The 26,531-nt window shown below is 48.2% G+C and overlaps 1 protein-coding gene across 1 annotated transcript in view; it reads right to left on the bottom strand.

Annotated features, from left to right (window-relative positions):
- The window catches only part of SEPTIN5 (septin 5), a 316,820-nt gene that overhangs the window by 71,752 nt on the left and 218,537 nt on the right, over positions 1 to 26,531 (bottom strand). The window lies entirely within an intron of this gene.

Here is a 26,531-nt window from a genome sequence, read left to right on the forward strand (position 1 = left end):
CGGGAGCCCTATTTATGATTCATTGTCCCTGTATAATGTGTGTGTGATGTAAAGTGCTCTGACACCTTACACTGGTATGACTAGCGCTATAAAACAAATTAAATGCATGTGAGAGAGGGGCTATGGAGCGACAAGGGGCACTGTTGGAGGGTGGTAGTGAGGGAATCAGTGAATAAGGAAGTCTTTGAAGAGAGCACCAAAGAAAGATTGTCACACCGGGCGCCCCCAGCGCTACAGCCAGTCCTGGTTGTATGTGGTTTCCACATCCCTCGAGCAGGGATGTACACATCACACTTCCAATGTTCCATGTGGGTGTGACATCTCCAAACTCAGGAGTGTTTAGTTATAGCACCCTGGCACAGGTGTAAATCGGACCAGACCTCAGAGGGACAGTTAAAGGGACAATTTGCTTCTATGTTTAGCACTCAGGTAATTTGTTTCAGCACAACCACCAGACCACATCCCTTTCTACCTAACCACTAAGCCACATCCTCACCAACCGAACCACACCACATTACCTGACACTTCACCCTTCACTGGTAGACCTCATCCATTTCAAAGTACCCACGAGGCCACATCCGACCTGGCCTAAATAATGCAAAACAATAACTGCGACTTCACCGGTAGACCACATCCATTTCAGCTTAACCACAAGGCCACATCCTACCTTTGACCAATGCAAAATAATACCTGGGACTTGACCGATAGACCACTTCCTTTTAACGTAGCCACTAGGCCACATCCTATCCGACGGAACTAATGCACCATAATACCCGCGACTTCACCGATAGAGCACATCCGTGTCACCTTAACCACTTGGCCACATCCTATCCGACCTAACTAATGCAAAACAATATCTGCAACTTGAACCATAGACCACATCCATTTCAATGAAGCCACTAGGCCACATCCTACCCGACCTAACTAATGCACCACAATACCTGCGACTTCACCGATAGACCATATCCGCTTCACCTTAACCACTTGGCCACATCCTACCCAACCTAACTAATGCGTCACAATACCTGCGACGTCCCCCAAAGACCACATCACTTTCATTTTAACTACTAGACCTTATCTCCATCAATGAAACCACTACACCATATCTCCAATATAATCCCTTTGGTTGAAATCCAATCTACCCGTCAGACCACATTCCTATAATTCAACTACAAGGACTTCCTACACCTACTACAACTCCTACTTACTCAGTAGAGGACAACACCTGAAATATAACCCCTAGATGACATCCCTTCCAACTTACACACTACCTAAAGACCCCATTGTCTCCAACATCAGCAGTAGCCCACATTTTCAATTTACCCGCTTGGCACATCTCTTACAACGTAACCAGTAGACCACGCCTCCAGTGTAAGGATATCACCACAGCTCCACTTTCAACACGAAACCACAATTCCTACTAGAGTATAGTTACCTCTGTAAACTATACCTGGGTAATTCAATTGTTTTTTAGTGTTAAAATGTTAGTTTTACCTCATTTCAATACCCAACTATAAAGTCACTTTAACCTTTGTTTTGTTTTTTGTCACTTTGTAGGGATTTTTAACATAAGCTAAAATCTTATTACCCTACCTATCTATTATATCACTGTATCATTTGATTTGTTCAATTAATTTCAAGGGTTTTTTAAACTCAAGTATGATTTTCTTAGCACACCTACCTACAACGTCTCTTTAAACTTTACAGTTGCCAGTGACTGTGTAGGGTTTTTTGTTCATATTCACCCAACTCACTCAATGAGCAGTGGCGTTGGCCGTGTGCTGCGGTGGGTTCGCTGCCTGACCTGGCCTGCGCCCAACCCACTAGGGTTGGCTGATTTTCTGCAGTGCACGGTGTCCGGAAAACGCCTCGACGGATCCCATCCAGTAATTGTGCCATTTTTTTCAATTTGTTTTTTTTACAGTATTGTAGTACTTCCATGGTACCGAGGACAAGCATCGCCTCCATGGTATTGTAGGACTGTGCAAGCTTCATTGGGTGAAGCTTGCAAGGTCCTGCTGTATGACTCCTGTGAGAGCACTGCGGTACCTCACGGAAGGGCTGTGCTGAGTCTTGAGGAAGTCCCATGGTACTGGTGGTACCATTTTTCTTTCCTGTGCCACCCCCCACAAGTGCCGGAAGGTCAGGGTATCCCTACCCTGCCCCCATTGACTTTATATACTACTAAACTCAGGACAGGGTGGGGGGACAGAGTCCTCGATCTATTTTTGAACCTCTTCATGAGCACCTCTTTAAACATAACTTTCTCAGAAAAATGTCAACAGATTTAAACAAAATAAAAATAGCATGGTTTCCGAGTAAAGTTCGAACTTTCTGCCAAATTTTGTGTCATTCTATTCAGCTGTTTTTTTCTGTATTGCTTCCTGAAATTTCCCAAAGGAATTAGAATTGAAAAATGATGTTTAGAGACTCCCCTTTTTCTAAGCCCCCACTCGACAGATCACCCCGAAACTTTGCAGGAAGGAGCTGAGGTGGGTGGACTTCTTTTTTGGAATGTTTTGTGAAGATTCGTCAAAGTTATTGGCAAAACAAAAAAATTACTTCCTATGGAAACTCTGACCTATTACTCCTCAGTGGAGATCGCCACTGTGTAATGTCTGTCCATCCATCCATCCTTCCTTCCGTCCGTATGTCTGTCCGTCTGTCTATCTGTGTCTGTCTGTGTCTGTCTGTCTAACTATCTATCTATCTATCTATCTATCTATCTATCTATCTATCTAAAGCACAACCCTCGATGGGTACAGGCTGATGGCATCAGTGTTGCCATATCAGGACTACTGGACCTATAGTGGCATTTGATATCAGACACATTACGCATCAAAATGTCCTTCTTCTCCTGGACTTTGTTCTTCCTGGACTCGCTCTTGCTCCCTGGTGAGTCTCGAGCCGAGTGGTACAATATGGAGCACGTCAGGGCTCTGCTCCGATGCACGCCACTGGTGCCGCTGATGGACTCAGATCCCTGCTCTTGTCCTATAAAGTGTCCATTATTAATGGTAAGATTTAATCAAGACCTGATTCATGGTCTGCCATGCACTCAGATGGCTCTACAACAGATTTTGGGGTATTGAGATGGTTTGACCACATCACCTCTCCCCCCGCCACTCTTCACTGGTTGCCACCCTCAGCCAAAGGTATTGGTCACTGGGTCCTATGCTGGTGATTGTAGGTGATTATTGGCCCTCAGCTGGACATAATCTTACTGTATATACAGGTTTGATTACATTATTGGTTCCTTATCGTTAGCAGGTTGAAGCAGCGCTTTGCAGGTTGAGATGTTGGGATATCATGATTTTGTGAGGTTTACTGTCTGATTTTGAGACAAAGTGACCATAAGGATTACCAGGTTCTTTGCTGACGCGACCTGCCGGAGAGATGCATAGTTCCGGCACATGCTCTACGCCTGTGAGAGGGGGGCTGGTTGGTGTGACTCAAAGTATTTGGGAGAACTCTTTGGTAAGGCGCGGACCTCTGAAGTGCGATGAAAGTAGAGGGATCTCCTGGCTTTCTCAATGGAGTTTTTTTATGTTCTAAACTCTCTTTAGAACCAAATGTTATCATTCTAGTTTCATGTTTTCCTACATTGTATCATCAGGCTTCTAACACCCATATTACGTCGTTCTGTGTTCTTTTTGAACCCCCGGCATTGACGTGTATGGTGTTTTTTTAGATGGAGAGCCCTTCGTCCACAGCCTTTGTCATTCATAGGCGAATTTGATTCATAGATTCTTTTTGGGTTATTGCACCTGCTGACAGGTCTTGTGTGGGTACACATCTTAGCAGGACTAGATCTTCCTTTCACTTTTGTGGGGAACAAACAGAATAAATATTAAGGGATTTAGAGTTGTGTTGACAGGTCACACTGCAAACGAGTCGTAAAATCCTGCCCACCAAATCCTTAGTCCCCTGGCCTCAATTAGACCCAGAAGGACATTAAGGGTCTGAGTTAGATCTTGGAGGATGGGTTATTCCATCACAACAGTGACGGACATCCGTTATATCCTTTGGAATTTATATTTCTATGAACAGGATATCCGTCACCATTGTGATTGAGTAACCGATCCGCCGAGATCTAAATAAGTCGCTGAGTTTTCTGTTGACGGAGCCCCTGTTGGCTCTGTGAACAGAAAGCTTCCCCAGAGACCCAATGTAGTACAGGCCGTCAGAAGCAGAACATTACACTGCCCTCCCTACTTAGATTGGGCATTTTAATGTATTTCTGTCTGTCTGTCATCCGCAGGAAAAAACTAGTGGTAAGGAACAGAAAAAGCAAAATTGACCCCCACGCCCTTAGAGGAAACTTCCAGTGTGTGGGAGGCATTTTTTTTTTAAAACAAACTCCTGCTTTTGGGGTTTATTTCTGAAAAATTTTAACTTTAGAAAAGTTTGGTGAACAGTCGTCAAAACCAACAGCAGCAACCCACCAAATGTTTTGTTAATTCAAAGGAATGACTGTGCCGACAACACCTTTCAGTGTACAGAGATGACAGCTGGTGACCATCTCTAAATGTCCATCAGGGCGGCAGAGAGAATGTTCTCTGCCACCGTCCGCCAAATCTAAATCAGGCTCTGAGTCGTACTTGGCAAGAGTAGATCTGTCACAGACTTTGAAATTCACCTAGGCACTCCAGAGGAAGTACTGAGCGCTATAACCAGGGCCACTGGAATTATGCAATTCTGCAGCCACAATGTTTTCCCACATAATTATGTATCTTCTACATTTGCTACATAATTCATCATCTGCCTCATAATCTGCAAATGTTAACCCCTCCCCCCAAAAAAATTTGCTTCTAGGTCCAACGGTTCAAAAGTTGCTAAAAACACAGCGACAAGTCAACACTTGTCGCTGTGTTTTTGGACCTAGAAGCAAATTTTTTGGGGGGGGAGTGGGTAACATTTGCAGATTATGAGGCAGATAATCAATTATGTAGCAAATATCGAAATCCCTTTTTAAAGGTTGTCTGGCCACCTTTCTGTTGCTTATGGCTATGATTGAGTGTTAACCCCTTGCATGCTGATGACGGCCCCCATCCGTCATGCACTAAGACGCTCATGTGCTGATGACGGTTGGGGGCCCTCATGAACCCGCCCACTCGCGATTTTGCCGCACAGGCGCAGAATCGCGGCAGCATGCAAGGGGTTAAACTGGTACTAATGAGGTGCAACCTATGTCCAGAGAGTGCTAACACGTGTACAAATTACAAAATGATGAAGTAATTCTATCAGAAAATGTGCCACATTATGTTGCATAATTTGTATTTTCTTGCCGCATAATTTGGTCAACCCTGCCGCATAATTTGTCTCTCTCCTGCCGCATAATTCCAGTGGCCTTGGCTAGAACATACAGCCAGCATTGAGTACCTGCACTGCCTTACATTTCCTTAGCAATTGTAACTTATTCCACAGGAGGGCGCCATCAGCCTGCACATCACTGCCTGGTCCCCCACAGACTCCCCCTCAACCCAGGCTGCGGGAGGAAAGTGCCACAAATTAGAAACGCTCGTGTACAGCTAATTAACAGCGCTATGATCTGTGGTGTCAGCATTCCACTGGCAGATGAGGCAGGAATAACAATGCTAAGTGAATGTGACAGCTATTAACTTCTTTAGGGCCATGTTTTTTCAGTCGAGTAATGACCTCTTTCTTTGCTGTATTCATAAGCCACCAAAAAGAAACATTTATTTGTAATAAAAAAATGTAACAAATCCCCCACTGCCTTTTACCATTTTTCTAGTTGATTACCAATTGTCTTTTGATTGATATTTTGTATGATTTTCTCATTTTCAAATATTGTTATGCTTACGATGTTCTTTCTATTTGGATATTTTGATCGAATTTCTTCTTTGTTTTCTTCTTATATATTCTGCGCTACTTTTATCAGTTTATATTTTTTATCGTACAACATGTATGGTTTTTTATCATTTTAACTGTTTCTTCATTTCTGTTCTGTTTCTTTTTCAATAAACTCAAACTTAAAAAAAAAATGTACAAATAAAAGCTATCCTTAGAAGCTGCCTGTCCTTTTTTTGGGGCACACCTGACATTCTTTCTAGAGGTGGGTGAGACAATAAATTTACAGGGAGAGCCGAGCAAGGGTCTGGCTCGGATCTTAGAGCCCGTGCACAAGCTGAGCCCTCAAAGTATTTGCTATTAAATCACCTAACAAACATTACCTAAAACATGATAAAGTCGCTACAAAGTTTTAAAAAGTGTATTTCTTTAACATGTGAAGCTTGACATTAATATATCACCTTATAGCACGGCACTGAGAGGTGTTTATTAAAAATGATAGTTTTTAAACATGAACCACTAGCACACTAAGGGGCGACGCATTTGTCATGTAAGCCGGTATGTGGCCCAGATTATTATAGCACAACATTATAGTCTATTAAATCAAACACAATAGGTGCAATTGGTATTCTGAGCTCACATACTTGAAAGTGCTTTTATATACGATAATGAAGTAAAAAGAGTTTTGGTGAAATAAAATATTTGCCTAAGATCAGACAATTTAAGCGGGGAAGCTATGATTTATCAAGGTTTCCTGGTTTTACTTTGTACAAATCAGCCAGGAAATGGATATCTATTTGGCTCTCCTAATGTTAAGGCTCTGTTTTTACCCCAATGTGCATTTTTTTCTGCATTTTTAATAGCATGAATTTGTCCCAAAGGCATTGGTGTGCTTTACATGAGCACCTGTTACTTTACTCAAGGTCACATGCATTGTTTATATGCACGGGGAGATTAAGCAATTTGCCCAGAATCACAGGCGGTTGAGCTAATGCCGAGAGCCAGTTCCAAAGTCAGCAGCTCTGGCCTCAATGTCACATCCTGGTTGGAAGGAGGGAGGCAGGCAGAAGCCACATGAAAGCTCGGATCGTTATGGGCTTGAGGTTCCAACAGAACTTCGAGAGGAGCCAGGCTTCAGGCTCGAGTTTGGTCTGAGCTTTCAGTGGCTCGCCCACCTCTAGTTTTTTCTTTACAGCATCTCAAGCGACTAATTGCCTGTAACATGGAAACATGCAAAAGTTATTCTTCTTCCAAAGAAACTATCACTAGAGCCCTCGGACCCGGGTAATTTTCGTCCGATCTCTCAACTTCCTTTTTTAGCCAAAGCTACTGAATCCTATGTAAATACTGTCTTGGCTGAATTTGTAGAGCAGAACAGAATCCTTGACCCCTCACAAAATGGCTTTCGCCCATGCCACAGCACCGAGTCGGCACGGTTGGCTGCGATTGAGGATATCCGTGCCAGCCTTGATGTTGGGAACTCGGCGGCCTTGATTCTGTTGGATTTAAGTGCCGCCTTTGATACTGTTTCCCATGCCATCCTTGTTAGACCTGGCACCTTGGCGTGAGTTTCCCTTCCACTTTTTGCTGATGTGCCTCAGATGTTTTTGCTGGTGTCCGCTGCTCAGGGCACTGCGCCACGGCCAACCCGTGCCGCAGTGCAAGTGCTCCCTACTGTAAAGTGTATATGTGATTGATGTCCATAATTGGTTCATTGGATTTACTGTCAGTCCCCAGTAAAGTGCACCAGGAGTGCCAGGGCTTGTAAATACCAATACTGCTAGTGGGCCTGCAGCGCTGGTTGCGCCACCCACAGAAGCAGCCTTTTAAAATGTGTCTAGGGTCTGCCATTGCAGAACCTGCGTGCAGTCTGGGATTGTCATGCTGGCTGGGCAAGTGCACACACTTGCCAGCCCCTAAACCTTCCCTTAACTTCATATTAGTCACCCCAATGGTAGGCCCAAGGGTAGGGTGCATTGTAAGTGTAAGGTAGGACATGCTCTGATGTGTGTGACATGTCCTAATAGTGAATTACTGCCAAATTCGTTTTTCACTATTGTAAGGCTACCTGCTCCCTTTAGGCCAGATGGGCTGCTGGAATTATTACACTCTATAATCCCAGCAGGCTCAGGGACCATGGTAGAAAATAATGTTTAGTATGCCTGAACTCAGAATAATAAAATACTTCTTTTAGTAAAGTTTATTTTAATATCCTGTGTTTGCAAATGCTACTTTTAGAAAGTTAGCATTTGCTTGCCTAACCATTTCAGCCCGCCTCTGCTTGGATGTGTATCTGACTGTCTGGGTTGTGTGAGTGACAGGGCTGGGGGGATGACAGGTGGTGAATGCAAGGATTACACATGAGTGGGAGGTAGGAGTGGCCCTGGACTCCATCAGGCTGTGCTCTGCCACCACAATGCTGGCTCCGCCCCCATGGGGAGCGACTGATGACTCAGCCTGCACCTGGCCCAGGAAGGGCGAAGCACTGTCAACAAGGTACTCCTGGCTGCCCCTGTCCACACAATGCTGGCTCCGCCCCCCTGGGGAGCGTCTGATGTGCCTGCCCTCACACTGAAAGCAGAAGCCAGAAGTACACCCAACAAGTGCTCAGAGACTGAAAGCAGTTATGCAAAGGCCCCCTGGCCTGTGAGAACAAAGAAAACTCTGTATAAAAGTAGGAGGCCTGCTCCTTGTAAATCAGAATCCTGTTTCCCACAAAGAACGTCTGCCCGAATAGAAGGAGAAGAAGACGCTGGAAGGACTGGCCTGCTGCTTGCCTTGCTGAGGAAGGAGAGGAGAAGACTTTTCTAAAAGACTTTGCTGACTTGTCCTTGAAACTTTTCTCCAAGGGCTTGATTGAGCTTGCCCCCTGATCTGGACCCCAGGACTAGTGGGTCCTTGGTGCTTTTGCTCGTCCTGACATTCGAGCCGTGTGTGCATCCCGCTGGAACCAGACTGCGCCCCTCATCGCCCCTCCTAGGGCTGTGGCACTCGGGAGCTTGCCTGCCTTTGTCCCTGTGAGAGCCTCGCTCCGACCGGAGTCGCTCTCTGCCCCCGGGCTAGGCTTCCTGCTCCTCTGCCCCTTGCCTGCTACTGGAGCGCGCTGAAGCGCTCTCCCCCCTCCCGCCGGAATTCCTCTGCCGATCGCGATCCACGCCGGGTCGACAGCTGCACAGGCCGTGCCCTGTGACCCCGCTTTGCGATCCCAGAGGCTCGTCAGGCCGCGCCGCCCCCGCTGAGGAGACCCCCGCACCGTCGTGCCAAGGGTCGCGGGCCGCGCCTGCCTGAATGCACACGCCCGCTGGCGTCAAGTTCCAAAAGTGCCCCCAACCGCCTGAGTCGCACAAGCCTGTGCCGACCCTCACCAAAGTGACTAAAGATTGATTCCTGCATCGGGCTCGGGGCCCGCAACTTGTTCTTTTCCCGTAATCCGGAGCCGCTCCTTGCCTTGGAGCCGACGGAGGAAGTCTGCGCGTCCCCAGAGTCCCCACGGGTGAGTGAGAGCTGAGCGCTCTGTGCACACTCCCCGTTTGGGACCCCGAGCTCCCCCTGCCTGCCGCGCTGTCCCCGGAGCCCTCCCGCACCGCCGAGCCAGCCCGCAACTGACTCTGTCCCCGAGCCGAGGGGAAGAGCCGTTCACGGCGCAGGCGTGCTCACGCCCGATGCGTGAGCCGCGGTAGGGTCTAAGTCAATTTCCCCGCGGAGAGCGAGCAGAGCGCTGCGAAGCGCCCGGAAGGCCTAAGACTGGCCTAAGGTCCCTAGAACCTGCCCAGGAAGCAAGAGTGAAGTAATTTGACCTAAGAGAACTGTAAGAGAAGTGGTTTAACAAGTAAACCCACATTTTGAACTTGGACCTAAAAGAGAACCTTGCCTATTTACAATCTGTGGTGATACAAAAACGTTATTGGTCTTGTAGATAAGTCTGAACTGCATATATATATCTATTTTTACATAAAGGATCGTATTTTGATATATTCACAGCCTGGTGTCCATTTGTGGGGGGATTGGTACATTTTACTGTGTGTGTGATTACAAATGCTTAACTGAATAACGCCTGAAGAATAGCCTTGGCTGCTCACGCCACGCACCTAGAGGGTGAGCAAGGGTAATTCTAAGGGGTCATCCTTCGCCCTGACTTAGAGAAGAGGGTCCCTGCTTGTCACAAGTGCATACTTGTGCCAACCAGAGACCCACAATTCTAAGAATCCTCCAAGGTAGGATGCATGATATCGGGGTCAGGGGATTGGCATTGACCTGGTTCCGTTCATTTTTGGAAAGCAGAACTTTTCAAGTTGCTGTACCACCTTACCACTCGCAGGTGCATGCCATTAAGTACGGGGTCCCACAGGGTTCGATATTGAGCCTGGCACTGTTTAACATCTATGTTCAACCCCTAGCAATGGTTGCTAAAAGTAGAGGGTTGTCATTATGCCGATGACACCCAGCTAGTCATTGCCTTTTAAAAAAACTGTCAAAACAACCTTTTTAAATTTAAAGAGGATCTGTTAGCAATTTCAGGCTGGATGACAGCCAATTGCTTGCAGCTTAATGCTGTCAAGTCGGAAATTCTTGTGCTGGGGAGAGATTTATTTATTTATTTATTTATTATAAAGTTTTGTATAGCGCGAACAAGACCCGTGGGTATCAGAGCGCTTAACATGAAATAAGAAAAGGAAAAAAAGGTTAACATATGTATAAGCAGTTAGCAAGCAACCGCAGTGAGGTAGATGACATATATATTCGTAACACATGTGACGTTAGCGTAAGTAAATATTCTATGATTAAATAATAACAAAACATGTATATATAACAGATATGAGGTAGCACGGTATAGGTTCGAGAAAAATGCTGTTCTCCTGTCCAATCAAATATCCATTCCTGTCGGCCTTTGGGTTGTTCTCATACGTATTCCATTATATTGTTGTCTGTGCTTCCCATTTTAATGGCGTACCTGATCTGAACTAAGGCAGTAGTACAGCAGATCCATGATCAGTGGTCTCCACTAAGTAATGTATCTATTCATCAGCAGGCTCTTCCCTTCCCGTTTGAATGTTACCAGATTCTGGATTTTCCTGATGTTTGGAGGGAGTGAGTTCCATATTCTGGGGGCCGCTCCTGAGAACGCTCTTTCATAGTTTTTTTTTTTCGGAAGAAGGCTGGTCGTAGTAGCAGCTCCTCAGCACTCCTAGATGGTCGGTTGCCACCGGACAACTGAATTTTCTTTGCTAGATATCTTGGGGTGTTGTCGTGTAATGCTTTATGTGTGATACATGCTATCTTCATTTGGATTCTTGCTTCATATGGTAGCCAGTTTAATGCTTTCAGGTGCGGGGATATATGGTCATATTTCCTAGTTCCGGTGATAAGTCTTGCAGCAGCGTTAAGACAGGCTTTCAATGGTGCTGTGGACGTTTTTGGTAGCCCAGCCAAGGTGGTGCACCCATATTCAATCCTCGAGATAACTAAGGATTGGATTGCCAATTTGAGGTCTGACTCTGTGATGAAGGGTTTCAATTTTCTTAGGTAATTCAAGTGAAGGCGGGCACTTTTCGCCATTGAGTTAATGTGGGCTTTCATGTCTAGATTCTCATCTAAGATGATTCCTAGAGATTTGGCTGAGTTGACAAGGGTTGGGGTGCAGTTTAGTGCAGTCATGACTTTCATCCATTCCTTTATTTCTGTGTTGCTCCTTAGTGGAGAGATAAGTAGGAACTCTGTTTTATGTGCATTCAGCTTCAGGTGGTTTGCCGTTAACCATTGAAGTGCCATTTTTAGTGTCTCATTCATTAATTCCAATTCTTTTATGGATCCGATCTTTACGTAAATTTGCGTGTCATCAGCATACATGTGATAGGATATTTGAGATTTTTGGAGAATTTCTGTGAGTGGTTCGACGTATAGGTTGAACAGATCTGGGGATAGTGTCGATCCTTGAGGGACTCCAATTGCGATAGGGCTAGGAAGTGAGATTGATTGGTTAACCAGGAAGCGCTGTGTTCTGTTCTGTAAAAAGGACTCGAACCATTTCAGCACTATTCCCGATATTCCAATCCTGTCCTGTAGCCTGGTCAGTAATGCTTCATGATTTACCGTGTCAAATGCCGATGACAAGTCTAGGAGAATAAGTAAGCATGCTTGGTTTTGGTCAAGGGCCTGTAATGCGTCATCAGTAATGTGGAGAATCGCTGTTTCAGTGCTGTGCCCTGCTCTGAATCCTGATTGGCATTCATCTAGCAAGGAGAATTTAGTGATGTGTTGGCTCAGTTGGTTCTGCACACATTTCTCAGTCAACTTGGCCAGTAAAGGGATGTTGGTCACTGGGCGAAAGTTATTAGGATCTGATGTATCTGCTGTGGGGTTTTTGATTATGGGAACAACTTGACCTGTTTTTAGGCAGTCGGGAAGGATCCCTTGTGACAATGACGCATTTATTATTTCGGTCCATATTGGAATCAGGATGTGATTGATTTCTTTTACGCATTTTGCAGGCAGAGGGTCTTGGTAGTGGTTGTTAGGTTTGATTCCTGAGAGCGTCTTGGCAATCATGTGTTGGTCGTATAGTTCGAATGTTTCCCAGCTCGCCTTGTTTTTTGTCATGGTGCAATCCGTTGTAGAGTTGGCATCGTTAGTAGACCGAGGTTCGTTGGGAAGGTTCAACGTCGAGTTTTTAAGCTCTATTTCGAGGGCTTTGGCCTTTTCCGTGAAAAATGTGGAGAACTCATCACAGCTTAGCGGTGTTTTTGAATTTTCTTGCACTGTTTTGGCTAGTTTGTTTGATTGCTCCTTTAGGATTTCAAATAGTTTTCGTGGTCTGTTATTGGCATTATCCAGTTCTGCTCTTATAAATTCCTTTTTTGAGTTGATGATCTTTTTATTATATTGTTTCCTTGTTTTTCTGAGGGCTTCCAGTTCAGGAGATGATGGGTGTTGCCTCCATTTTCTTTCGGCCATTCTCAATTTGCGTCTATCTTCGTTTAGTGCTTCGTTGAACCACGGGTTTTTGGTCTTTTCTGAGATTCGTTTCAATTTTAATGGCATGGTGTTATTAACGATATTTTCAACAGTTGCTATGTAGTGTTCCGTCAGCTCGTTAACTTTTTCCAGGTTGTTGGGTGGCTTTAATTCTCTTTCACAGCTTTCGACCAGTAGTTCCATATTTGTTTCTTTTGTGTCTCGAGTCCATTTTTTGGTCTTGAAAGGTTGCCTGCTCCTACCTTTTCTCGTTGTGGGTATCATGAATGTTATGGCGTGATAATCAGACCAGTCACATGGTGTTATGGAGTGGATTGTTGCAACTTTGTTTCTTGAGATTATCCAGTCTAACGTCGCTCCTTTAGAATGTGTGGGCAGTGTGCACGCTTGAGTGAGGTTTAGTTCAGTGAGGAAACCTTTAAGCATGTTGACCAGTTTGTCATTGCAGTTCTCCCAGTGCAGGTTGAAGTCGCCTAGAAATATGTTATTGGCAGCGTCATTAGAGTTGGCTGTTATGATCTCCATTAACTCTGCTATAAACTTTGTGTTATCTCCTGGTGGGTGGTAGAAAGCATGCAGGTTGCACCATTGAGTGTTAGTTGATCTTATGTTAAGACCAAGATACTCACAGGATTCAAGTGGGTCGGCCTGAATTTGTTTAACCTCTATGTCAGATCGATGAATACAGGCTATCCCTCCCCCTAGCTTTCCGTGTCTATCCAGTCTCAAAACGTTGAATTGCGGTGGTATCAACAGATCCATGGTTGGGGATGAGGATTCCGTAAGCCTGATAGTGCTCTCTGGTCAGAACAGTGGTGGCCGGACAAACCAGCGCGACTGCCTAAAGAGGCGGTTAAGAATCTTGGCTTCTGGATAGATAGGGATCTTTCTTTTGATACTCAATCTAAAGTTCTTGCGGGGGGTTTGTTTTGGACTCCTGAGGGGGCTAAAACCCCTGCTTGGATATTTTGAACCAAAAATCCGCCAAACTATTCTCCAGGCCACAATCTTATCCAGGTTGGATTATGGCAACTCCCTTTATCTGAGTGCCAATAAATTGTGTATTTTACGCCTCCAACATATTCAGAATGACGCGGCCCGGGCTTTGCGGGCACTGCCCAAGTCCAGCTCGGTATCTAATTTTTTACCAAAATTGCATTGACTGCCTGTAGCCAAAATAATTGAGTGTAAGTCCTTGTGTGTAGCCCAAAACATTCTGATACAACAAAGCCCCCGATGTTAATGGACCAGTTAGTCCAGTACACTCCGAATCGCCCCCTTCGCTCTGTCAATGCGGGACTGGTCTGTACCCCCAATTTTCAAAGAACCAGAGCTGGTCTGCATTCTTTTAATGTCCAGGCGGCCTACCTCTGGAATTCCCTCCCAAACTCTATCAGAGGACTCCAAAATCATTTGATTTTTTGTAAGGCTTTAACCCCTTCACTGCGGCGGCTATTCCGCCGCAGTGCTAAGGGGGCGGGGTGCCGCGCGGCGGGCGCATGCTGGTGACGGAACCACTCCGTCACCAGCCGCGGTTGCGAAAGGCGTGGAATCCGCGCCGCGCAGGCATGCCGAGTGGGCCGTGACGGAACCGCTCCGTCATCAGCACAGCGCGACCGCAGCTGATGACGAAGTGGTTCCGTCACCAGCAGGGGAGGTGTTAAAGACCCGGCTCTTCCTGGCGCAACTTGTCTGGGTTGGTTGGAGCAGTCCTTTGCACCTGTCCTTTGGGAAGCACTGGGGCGCCCCGTTGCTGGGGCGCCCCGTTGCTGGGGCAGCTATGCGCTGTATAAATCCGTAAATAAATAATAATAATGTACAATCTCCGTAAGACCTGACTCTTTCGTCAATCCTTTTAACATGCATTAGAACTTGGGTATCATTCAAAGTAGCGCCATGAAACCTCCCCGGTGTACGTGCGCTTTATAAATTCATTTTAACATAACATAACATGCATTTCCATAGAGCGCTAAAGTAGTTTCCACATTTCAGCGACGGGAGAATAAATAATAGTGATGCAGTGAGTGCTCCAGGGGTGGAACAAACAAAACAATACGGATGAAAGTGACTGAATTAAGGGCAGGGAGCTGGACAGACCGGAAAGCCATAACCTCATGGGCGTAGGGTTGACCCAAGGACCACTCTATGGATTACATTGTTTGCAATAGTTTTTTGACAACAGAAAACTAATGCTGTCTATTGGAAAGGCCTAAAAAGGTGTGTTTTTCTGTTGAATGTTCATTAGGTGTTATCATCAAAATCTTCACCTTTCAAACGCTTTTATCTTCTGAGCAGAATAAAGCAAGTGAGGTAGAAAGAATGAAACAGAAGAGCATTATTGCTTCTGGTGACAGATGAATAAATTCTCTTTGTTTGAGAAATTCCACTCGCTTTCACATAGTTGGCAAGAACGAATAGCAAGTAACTATGGAAACTAATGTTTAAAACATCTATAAACTCTCCTGCCTTCAGGAAGCGCCATCTTAAATACCCCTCAATCATTATTTCATACACAAATCAAAATTATTTAAAAAGGAACAAAAAACACAAGGACCCTTTTACAAGAGACTCAGTTAATTGCACTAGGAGTGCAACTGCTGTTACCTCACATGCCCTAATTATGAGTTTTCTGTTAAATATTGGCAGGTTAAACTTGACGATATTTATGGGGGGGGGGACAATAAGTATTTCCTGGAACACGCAGATTTTGGTGGAAAAGTGCCATAAATCCACATGCTACTGTCCAAAACTCATGTTTGGGTGGTGTTTATTGCAGCTTGTAAATTTAAACTCACCGGAGTCATATTTTATCCGACACAATAAACATCCCACCAGTTCCCAGGCCACTGGTAATGAAGGCCACAGTGCAAAACGTCACATAGTTAACTTTAACTAACTAGAGTCTATTTATGAAACCAATTAATGTGGGTTTTACTGAATGTAGACCAGCATGTTTAAACGAGCCAGGCTTCATTTTCAAGAAAGCATCAGTCATTTTGTACACCAAGCAACTGACATGAACTTGGAAGGCAATACGCATGTGGGCAGGACCCAGCCCTCCCTGACAATTTACACACACAGGGCCTGATTCACAAAGGGCCTCTGCACTCGTGGCGGAGGTCCCGCAGTCGTGGATGAGTCTCCACACTCGGGCGGAATCTCCGCAAACCTCCACAATTCTCATTGTCTCCGCACTCGGGCGGAATCTCCACCATTCTCAATGTCTCCGCAATCAGAGCGGACTCTCCACAATTCTCATTGTCTCCGCACCCAGGGCAAAATCCCGACAATCCTCATTGTCTCTGCACTTCGGGCGGAATCCACGCAATTCTCATTGTCTCTACACTCGGGCAGAATCTCTGCAATTCTCATTGTGTTTGCACTCGGGCGGAATCTCCACAATTCTCATTGTCTACTCAATCAGAGGGGAATCTCTGCAATTCTCATTGTCTCCGCACTCGGGTGGAATCCCTGCAATTCTAATTGTCTCCGCACTCAGGGCGGTATCCCCGCAATTCTCATTGTTTCTGTTCTCAGGGCGGAATCTCCATGATTCTTATTGTCTCCGCACTCACGGTGGAATCCCCGCAATTCTCGTTGTCTCCGCACTCAGGGCGGACTCCCCGCAATTCTCATTGTCTCCACACTCTGGGTGGAATCCCCGCAATTCTCATTGTCTCCGCACTCTGGACAGAATCCCCACAATTCTCATTGTCTCCGCACTCAGTGCGGAATCCCCACAATTCTCATTTTCTCTGCACTTGGGGCAGATTCCCAGCAAGTCTCATTGTCCACGCAATCAGAGGGGAAGCTCCACAATTCTCATTGTATCTGCATTCGGACGGAATCTCCACAATTCTCATTGTGTCTGTACTCGGGCGGAATCTCCACGATTCTCATTGTCTCCGCACTCATGGTGGAATCCCTGCAATTCTCATTTTCTCCGCACTCAGGGCGGAATCCCCGCAGTTCTCAATGTTTCTGCACTCTGGGCGGAATCCCCACAATTCTCATTGTCTACGCACTCAGGGTGGAATCCCCGCAATTCTCATTGTCTCTGCACGCGTGGCGGAATCCCCGCATTTCTCATTGTCGCCGCACTCAAGGCGGAATCCCCATTATTCTCATTGTATCTGCACTCGGGCGGAATCCCCAGAATTCTTATTGTCTCTGCACTCGGGAGTGGAGATTCCGTCCCGAGTGCGGAGACTACCCCACGAGTGTGGGGCCTCCACCATGGGTGCGGAGGTCCTTTGTGAGTTAGACAGGGAGAGCACAAGACGGCAGTGTGTGAGCTGTGAGAAAGAGCAGTCAAGTGAGGCCAAAGGAAAGGAATGAAGCCACTTGAGACAGCAGAAGGAGGCAGTCTAAAAAATACGAGACTCCGTCTCACATGCAGGAGGAGGCAGTCTCAAAGACTAAAAGAGGCGACTTCACACACTTTAAGAGGCAGTGTTTAAGGCTATGAAAAGCTGTCTCATGCATTGCATGAGACAGTCTGAAAGACAATCAGAAGAGACCTCACTCAAATAAGCGTGCAGTCTCGCACTGTGAGAATTAGAGTCATACACATTGATTGTCGTCTCAAACACTGTAAGAAGTTGGTTTACACACATCGTAACCCTGGGTGTAGTTCGCGTAGTAGTGCTATGCTTAGCAACACGAAGTGCACTACGCGAGCTATGCGTAGCTATGCGAACTGCGTAGTGCACTGTGCAAAATGCTGTTCGCACTGATTACACAGTGCCGGATGCTTGCCCACATTGTGCAATCAGTGCAAACCGCATCTTGCACAGTGCAAGCGGTAGTTTTCTGCCACTTGAGTAGATTTCTACTCGAGCGGCAGCTTTCTCAACGCGGACTGGTAGTTTCTCATCGCAAGCGGTGGCGAGCATACGCGACCACTCGCAAAGAGAAACATGACCTCCACGCAATGTTCTGGGGGGCCCTATCTTTACAATGCTGAGTCAATCCTTATGCCTGCTTCAAGCAGGCGCAGTGTTTTGACGCAGCATGGGCTCAAAAGTGACTGAGTGAAATCTGGTAGATTTCACTCAGCCACTTTTGGAAGGCGTTCCTGCGCCAGAACGCCCCCCCAGCGCAGGAACGCCAACTTCTGGCCCAGGGCGATGCGTCACGTTGTAAATACCCCGCAACATGGTGCATCTTTTGCACCGCCACAGCGTCACAAAAGTGACGCAACGGCAGCGTAAAAGAGGCGCAAGGGGCTTGTAAATCTGCCCCTACAATCCCAGCGTTGTAAAGCAGCTGAGGGATTGCATGCACAGGCCCCCTGCCTCAAAATGAGCGCTGGGATAGCCTGCAGAGCAGCTCCAGGGTTGGTTGGATTCACTTGCAGGAAGTCCTGACGTCACACTGACACTCTCAGATTCTTCCGGAGGCAGCAGCCGGTGGAGTCACTGCTGCTGAGCAAGTAACGGCAGGGGCGGCCTTAGGCATGTGCAACCTGTGCACCTGCACAGGGCCACCAAACCCCAGGGGCCGCCACGCCAATATATATCCTTAATATAATAATCCTCTGAGGATGGATACATATTTGCGTGGCGGCCCCTGGCAGGGATTTGGCGGCCTCCAGCTCTGTTCCACTTCCAAACACCCTGACCCCCCCTCTTCACTGGCCTCCGCGCCTGTGATCCTCCTGGGGCCCCTACCTACGCTCCCTGCCCAGGGCCGCCATGAGCCTAGAGCCGCCCCTGGTAACGGTACCTCCCACTCAAAGCCGAGAGAAGGTACCACCTCCCCGGCTGCCACTGCAGGGCCAGGGTGAAGAGAGGAAGTCCCGGGGGACTGAATTGTTCAGGACATCCGGTACTGTGTGAGTGCGAGCCCGAATATGTCTGTTAATATTTTATCTGAAATATTTTCAGCACAAGCGGCCTCTCCCCGCCACTCAGCAAAACAGCACTCCGAGCCGGACTTGGAGACGCTCACGCTGAAGCTCTGTAAAACTAAGAGGTGAAGTAAATTAAAAATAAAATTAAGTTTGGTTTGTCCCATGAGTGTTATTTTAAGTTAGAGTTACAATTATTTTGGAAAACGGGTGACTCGCAGTCTCGGAGTCACTACATTAAATTATCAAGCATTTTTTTCTTTGGCAGCAGGCATTGGCGGAGGTTCAGGTGACCTGCATTTTTAACCCCTTCCATGCTGCCGTCGGCCATTGGCCGATGGCAGCACTACCTGCCCAGTGCTGCCGTCGGCCAATGGCCGACGCAGCCCCGCTCGTTTTGCGGAAGTGCCGCACTTCCACAAAATCAGCGGCGCATGAAACGGGTTAAAACCCCCGCCGTGTAAACACGGTTATTTGTGCATTGTCTGGCAAATTCAATGTTCAAACGACTCGCCTGACCCATGGTTAATGATGGCTGTGTGGCTTTTAATGGATGGTTTTAATTCAGAAAGCAGCCCTTTCACAACCATTTATTTAATGTATTTATTTTGACAGTGTTGTATAGCGCGAACAAGACCTTTGCGGGTATCAGAGCGCTTTACAAGGCACATACAGGTAATTGACAAATACATAAGAATACGATGAATTAAGCAAATACATTCATAGTTCTGTGAACATTTTTATCTCCCTCTGTCCTCGGCCTGCTGAGTGTTTGCACGGCCCACCCATCTGTAAAAAATATTTATTACACAGTGCAGGACAGAGAAAACGTATGCGCCTTGTGTGCACAGGAGAGGAAAAGTGTAAGGAGGGAGGGAGGCATCACAAGGTGTGCACCACTGGAACGCAGGCAGCAACTTTCAAATCAGGGTCCATCCTTGAGGGCTGTGTGATCTTCAGCAAGTCACCTCTGTGGGACCTCGGGTCCCAAATCTTGGGTACACAACGAGTGGGGACTAGGGTCGATAATGATAGTCCCTTATTTATGTCAGTTAGCTCTATCTTGTGTATGGTGCTAATCAGTAACATAAGGTTACCCAGTAGAACATGGCGGATTGCCAGTTTATTGTTTACATCTTCTTAAAATTCTATGCATCTTGTAATAATATATAGAAAACATCAACATAATTCATGTCTAACTCTTTGAAAGCGAGGCATTTGAACCAGAGCGTTGCTAAGGACACTAAAGGGCCCTGTTGTGAAATAAAGTTACAGAGATCCGAATTAAAAAGAGGATAATCTCAAATAAGGAAACAAAAAACGTGGGCAGCGCTGATTGCTTGTTTCAGTATTTTGTGAAAACGCCTTTGTGTGTCCACTCTGCCCGCCCGCGAGCCCATTATTCAGGCAGCTGACCTCAAAGACGGATATGGTTATAATATTTATTAAATCTGCTGGAAAGACACATCAAAACAACAATCGGGTTTAAGTGCCTGCGTGGGAGGGAGCGGCCTCACGAGCCCTCTGTAAAGTGTCTTTTACGCAAGGTAAAGACCTTAGGGAAATAAATAGCCTGTTCTTCCCACCAATGGCTGCACTCGCCCAAGTGGCTAGAATTCAAGAATTCAAGAGTGTGGGGCGTGGCTAGCAATGAAAAGGAAAGGCAATAAAGGTTTCCTTAAGACAGCAGTTTGCACATTCACCGCTCTTTGATATGATAACTCTGTTTTGCCAAATGGAGCTCTTAGCCCTTCAGGGTCCCTAGACACTGACAGTTCACAGCCACGCAGGGGCGTAGCTAGAGCTTGTGGTGCCCGGGGCTATCCCTCAGATTGCCACCCCTTGGGGGAAAGGGGGGGTTGGGGAAAAAGGACGGTGAGCACTTGAAAGATGTCAGAGACACGTAGTATTGCTGCTAATAGTTACCTCGATCATGCAAGTTATATGCACATCCATGACACGGTCAAAGGCTACACAGTTGAATACACCGGTGACTGGCAGTACAAAAGGCACACTATGCAGAACAGCCAGGGCGAGTTACCACAAAACCGCACGCAGCAAAATTGGAAAAGGCAGGGGAATAAAAGCACACAGGTAAAGATGATCAAGATATGCAAACCAACAGGTACGCCCCAGCAAACATTACGTTACAAGTCAGGAAGGCCAACCTCCCCATCCTGAAGCATGACAAAGAAGCAAAACATTAGCACCACGTAATCCGACTCGATCATCGAAACAAACATTTGATTACTTCATCCACGCACTGGAAGAAATGACACAAAGATAATCAAATATCTATAATACCTAGCAGGAGATGGGGTCAAAAGGGGCATTCAAGAAGTTCCCAAAGGAGGAAGTAGCCACATACCAGATGGCAAACAACGCACTCCCCAAGAAGTTCGATCTGACAATCAATATGCACTATGAAAGGTACACTTATAGCAAAGCAAGCAAGACAACAGCCAGCCCAGGACAAATGATGCATGAATTCGCAAAGAGGGTGGAAACCCTTAAAGACCCACAGTGACCATCTGCCCTGTCACTGTGTCTATCTGTGGTCTTGTGGCATTAATCTACGGAGTCGTGATGTCCTTGTGTGCAGCATCATGACATCCATAGGCGGTGTCAGGGCGACCAATGGGAAGGCAGCTGGGCGCTGCTCCGGGGCCCGGCCGGTTCTAAAGGAACTGGAGGAGGAGACACTTCGAGACAGTGGGACCCTGCGGGCCCCAGGGGAGGGGGGCGTCGGGTCTTTCCTTCTATCGCTGGCTACATAGTAAATAAAAAACAAACTCTGAAGCGGCAGACAGCAAGAGCAAAGAGTGTGTGCTGTTACTAATGCATTGCGTGGCGTGAGGTAGTGTGTGCAGTGCACCTGACCTGAGCAGTAATATACCCCAGGCTGTGCTGGAACACCTACATTCCTGGCTGCACGGTCACAATGCACAAACATATTCTGTGTAATCAATGCTGCGCGCTCACTCCTCTCAGTACAACTTGACGCACTGCAGGCCTGGGCTGGCACTGCATCTCTTTGTAAATAAATAAAAAAACTAAAACTAAAGCTGCATCATCAATATTTCATTGTACTCATAGGATTCAAGAGTGTAATATAGAACAGTGGAGTGATAGGGAACTTGTTTTTATGTAAAGGGTGGTAAATGTAGGGTACAGCCTATCAGCAGGATTGGTGGAAAATACCTGCACAAAGAAACATCAGCTGTATATGAGTTGGTTTTTGTAAGTTTTATATAGAACGATTTTGGGCCAAGAGCTTTAGAGCACTTTACATGAACTCCAGATTACATTCTGCAAGGTAAGATTATTTTTTTTCTTGTAGGCTAGGAGAGATTAAGTGATTTGCCCAGAATTGCAGGATATTTAACCAATGTCAAGACACGCACCTGGTTCCCAAAATTCTAAATCGGCAGCTCTCTGAGCTCCAGCCATTAAACTACTTCTCCTCCAATGTATAAGGCTGTTAATCTTACCTCGTTTTCCAATTACTTGGATGTGTGTGACACTGTGGCATCTAGTGTCAACCGATCTGCCCATTTCAAGTCTGTTCAAGACTCCCACACACCAGTGGCATAAAGCAAAATGACCCCCACCCCCACCCTGCAAAGTGGGCCCCGGAATCTCCAATATCTCACATATCTACATAGGCTTTTGGCTAAATGGTTGCCCAACGCGCCGCTGTCCCACACTCCTGAATTGTACATTTGCGTTCCCATAGCGATTCGTCTGATGATCAACATTCCTGGCTTTAAACATCACACTGTCGCATATCTGCAATAATCCGAGGCCAGCAATTGGGAACAGAAAAGATGATTCACTCAAACGGATTGTGCTTAACAGAAACCAAATTTAAAAAACTCGCACTTTGATATAAACAACAGTGAAAGTCAAAGAAACTAGCATGAGGCTGAATTCTAAATTAATACGAAGCTAGACGGTGTGCTTTTGCTTTCCAATGTTGTACAAGCAACAGCTGAAGAACTTACAGGCTGTAGCGATGGCCAGGAAGAGCAAGAGGACAATCTGCTCGGAGTTATTTATTTATGCGTTTTTATATAGCGCGGTCTTTACCCGAAGGCGTCAGAGCGCTTCACAATAGGAACAGTAATGATACATGAGGAGAAAATTACAAGTGAACAAATTACAAAAGCAGATGTTAAGTTACATGAGGTAAAAGTGACAATTGTGAGCAAAGCAAACAAAATACGTGAGGTAGCCAACAGTGCATTACAGGAGGAAAACGTGAGAAGTGTGCAGGTTACAAGAGAAAACAAAGTACAATTAGCGGTATTAGTGTGCCATTCTTACTGCAGTCTCGTGGTTCTCTACTTCAGCTTCCTCCTGTGAGGTGCTCCTCTCCCTATTCCCGCTCGATGCGGCCCCCGGGGGAAAGCAGGTCGGCAGACCAGTCTTTTCCCCGGGGTGTTCACGCGATGGCAGGCAAGGCAGGAAGTAGTTTAGGGGGCTTAGGTCAGGGGTGGGAGGGGTTAGGAGGTTATTGAAGGGGACAGGAGGGGGAAGGACTTCCTCTTCCTGTCCCCGGTGCCTCAGGGAAAGAAGCTAGTTTTAGGAGCTGTAGGTGGAGTGTGAATTAGGGGTTATTTTGGTCGCGTTCTGGTGCCCCAGAGCGACTTGGTTAGGTGGTTTTACTGTGTCCTGCTAGGCGGGATCTACATTTAGGCAATTTTCGAGGTTTTTGTCCTCGGTGTCCCGGTACGTCGAGCGCGGGTGCCGTATCTCACGCATCTAGCGGACGGGCCGAGGGTGCCGAATCCCACGCATCTCGCGGACGGACTGGATTTGGGGTTGCCAAACCTCACGCATCTCGCGGTAGGTAGAAAAACACTTTTAGTGACATGGCAGCACCTGATGCAGAGGCAGTGAGGGCTGCACTACTGGTTCTTGGACGGGCAGGGAGGTCGGACCTCCTGCAACCCGGGGTCTTGGACCAGGCTTGGGTGGGGATGTCCCGCACGCCCCGGTCGGCGTCCGCGGGGGTGGCGGCAGCTGTCGCAGCCTGTATGGACGAGCCCGCTGGGGCTCGGGCGGGCGCGCCTAAAAAGGCTAGGGGTAAGAAGCAGCAGGAGGCGCCCAAGAAAGGGGGGAGGCGGCTGAGCCTCCCGGCTAAGATCGAGTCCATTGAGGCTTTTTACGGTGGGGATGGTGGGGCGTCCGGGACTCCGCTGGCACTGGGTGCCGGGGGGTCGGGGAGTGTGGGGCCTCTGGTGGGGTACGATGAGAGCAGTGAGGGCAGTGGGGGGGAGGATCTGGGTGAGTGGGAGGCGGCGGCTGGTGAGGATTTTGCGCTCACCCTGTTGGGGGGAGTCTGGGGGGGGAGGAGGAGTTCACCGTCCTGGAGCAGCCGGTTGACCTTTCGGGGGGCCGGAAAGGGGTTGTCAAGCAGCAGGGTTCCAAGGGCAAAGGCCCGTTGAAGGCGCAGAAGCAGCCAGGGGCAGGGGGTGCTGTGGCACCCGTGCCTGGGGGGGGGGCCTGGGGGTGCCTGGGCGGTCGTCCATTTATGACAGGTGGGAGCACATGTCCGAGGAAGAGAGGGCCCGCGACCAGCGTCGCGTCATTTCCGAGTATGAGAGAGAGTGGCAGCGTTTGAGGGAGGCCAGGGGGGCGAAGGCGGGTGGGGCGCTCAAGGGCGATGGGGCCCTGGCGCCTGCGTGTGGCAGGGGGATGTCTGGAGGTAGAGGTAGGGGGGCCCCTGGGTCACGAGGGCAGTGGGTCTGGGTGGAAGGTTCAGGGACTGCCTTGACGGATCAGAGACCTGTTGGCACCGGGGCCTCCCCGAGCGCATACGGCTCGGGGGGGGGGGGGACAAGCCAGCGGGGTCAGCTGGCAGAGGCCGGGGTGGGCCGGCAGGGCGCAAAACGGCCTCCAAACGCCGGGACGAAGAAGCAGGGGGGTCCGCGGCGGCCTGCCCTCGATCGAGGGAGCGGGCACCATCGATGCTGGAATGCGAGTTTATGCCTGGTGTGAAAGGAAAGGGTGCCAAGAGAGTGGTGACGGAAGTGGTGCCGCTGGATGTTCAGGATGAGTGGTTGGACTATGAGGATGAGGAGGATGAGTTGGAGGAGGGTGAGTTGCGCGAGTCAGAGTGTGTTGACAGGGCTAAGGTGGCATCCGCCACTGTGGGTGTTTCCCATTAGGCACGTGATGGCGCCAGTCGGGCCACCAAGGGGACCATGAAGCCGGCGGACGCACGGCGACGGGAGACGGACGCTCCTGCAACCTTGTCAGGTGAGGGCTCTTGGTGGGACGCATTGACTGACGGGGGGAAAGGAGGGAGGAAGAAACCCTGCCGGTCGGTGGGGGTGGGGGATGGGTCTGTGAGGACGGGGGCCTATGTTGGGGCGGAGCCAGTGGCGGCTGCCGGGGGGAAGCAGGTCACGACGGCCAGTGCGCAAACCGACAAGGTGGAGGATTTGGGGGGCAAGGATGATGGTGTGGGGAAGCTCCCCAAGAAGTTACCTTATATGGGTTTGGCCGTGCCCCTGGGATCGCATCTGCCGGAGAAAACGAGAGGGAAAATTTGGAGGCATGAGTATGTGGATGTGTTTAAACTGCTACATAGGGAGATTCAGGCGAAGGAAGGGTCTAAGGAGGAGGAATGGGAGCTGACCAGGCGGCCGAGGGTGCCGGTTACGATGGAGAATTGGACGTCGGCTTTCCTGATTTACGCGAGTATATATTGCGAAAAGCATGGTGATCGGGCGATTGCTCTGTTCAAGTATATGGACGTGATTAGGAAGGCGCAGCTGCATTTCGGGGGTTTTGCTTGGCTGAGCTACGACGAGGAGTTTAGGACCAGGATCAGAGTCAATCCGGACAAGCCATGGGGGGAGGTGGACCAGGAGCTTTGGATTCAATGGATGTCTTCGACGCAGGCGGCGGCTTCCACTCATACGGCTAGCGGTCTTCCGGTGACTTATCGGTCTTTTCAGTCGCGCCCCGCCCAGTCTGGGGCGGGTAGCCAAGGAAGTGCAGGTGGTTCAGGAAACCAGGGAGTGTGGTCCGGGGCTGCGGGACAACAGTACAAGCCAGTGTCTTCAGGAGCCTGTTGGGGTTTTAATAAAGGTTTCTGCAACCGCCCCTCCTGTAAGTTCAAGCATGAGTGTTCGAAGTGCGGGGGGCGGCATGCAGTTACACAGTGCCTCACGTTGGCTTCGCCGTCAGAGCAGTGGAAGCTTCCCAAGGGTAGGGGTCAGCCTGGGCCGAAGGGCCCATACTCCGGTTAGGTTGGAGGCCATGTGTCCATGGCTCTCACGGCATCCTGATAAAGAAGCGGCGCTGCGTTTGTACTGGGGTTTCATGGAGGGTTTTCGGATTGGTTATCAGGGGCCGAGGGAGAGGCGTTGGGCTGAGAACTTGCGGTCCGCCAAGGAGTTGCCGGAGGTAGTGGCGCGTAAATTGGAGAAGGAGGTTTCGGAGGGCAGGATTGCGGGTCCTTTTGTGGACTGGCCGATGTCGGATCTCATTGTATCACCTCTTGGGGTGGTGCCCAAGAAAGAACCTGGGGAGTTTCGATTGATTCACCACTTGTCTTGGCCTGAGGGAGGATCTGTGAATGATTTCATTGCTGAGGAGGACTCAAGAGTACTGTATGCGTCGGTGGATGATGCCATAGGCTTGGTGAGGTCCTGTGGGAAGGGGGCGGAGTTGGCCAAATGTGACATCAAGTCGGCCTTTCGCCTCCTCCCCATTCACCCCGCGGATTTTTCATTGTTGGGCATGCAGTTTGGCGGGTCCATCTTCGTGGACATGGTTCTACCGATGGGTTGTGCGATATCCTGCGCGCTTTTCGAGACTTTCAGCTCCTTTTTGCAGGGGGCCTTTGTGGACCGCAGTGGACACCGGCTGGTGTCTCACTATT

Source organism: Lissotriton helveticus, chromosome 11, assembly GCF_964261635.1.
Source record: "Lissotriton helveticus chromosome 11, aLisHel1.1, whole genome shotgun sequence".
NCBI classification, from domain to species: domain Eukaryota; kingdom Metazoa; phylum Chordata; class Amphibia; order Caudata; family Salamandridae; genus Lissotriton; species Lissotriton helveticus.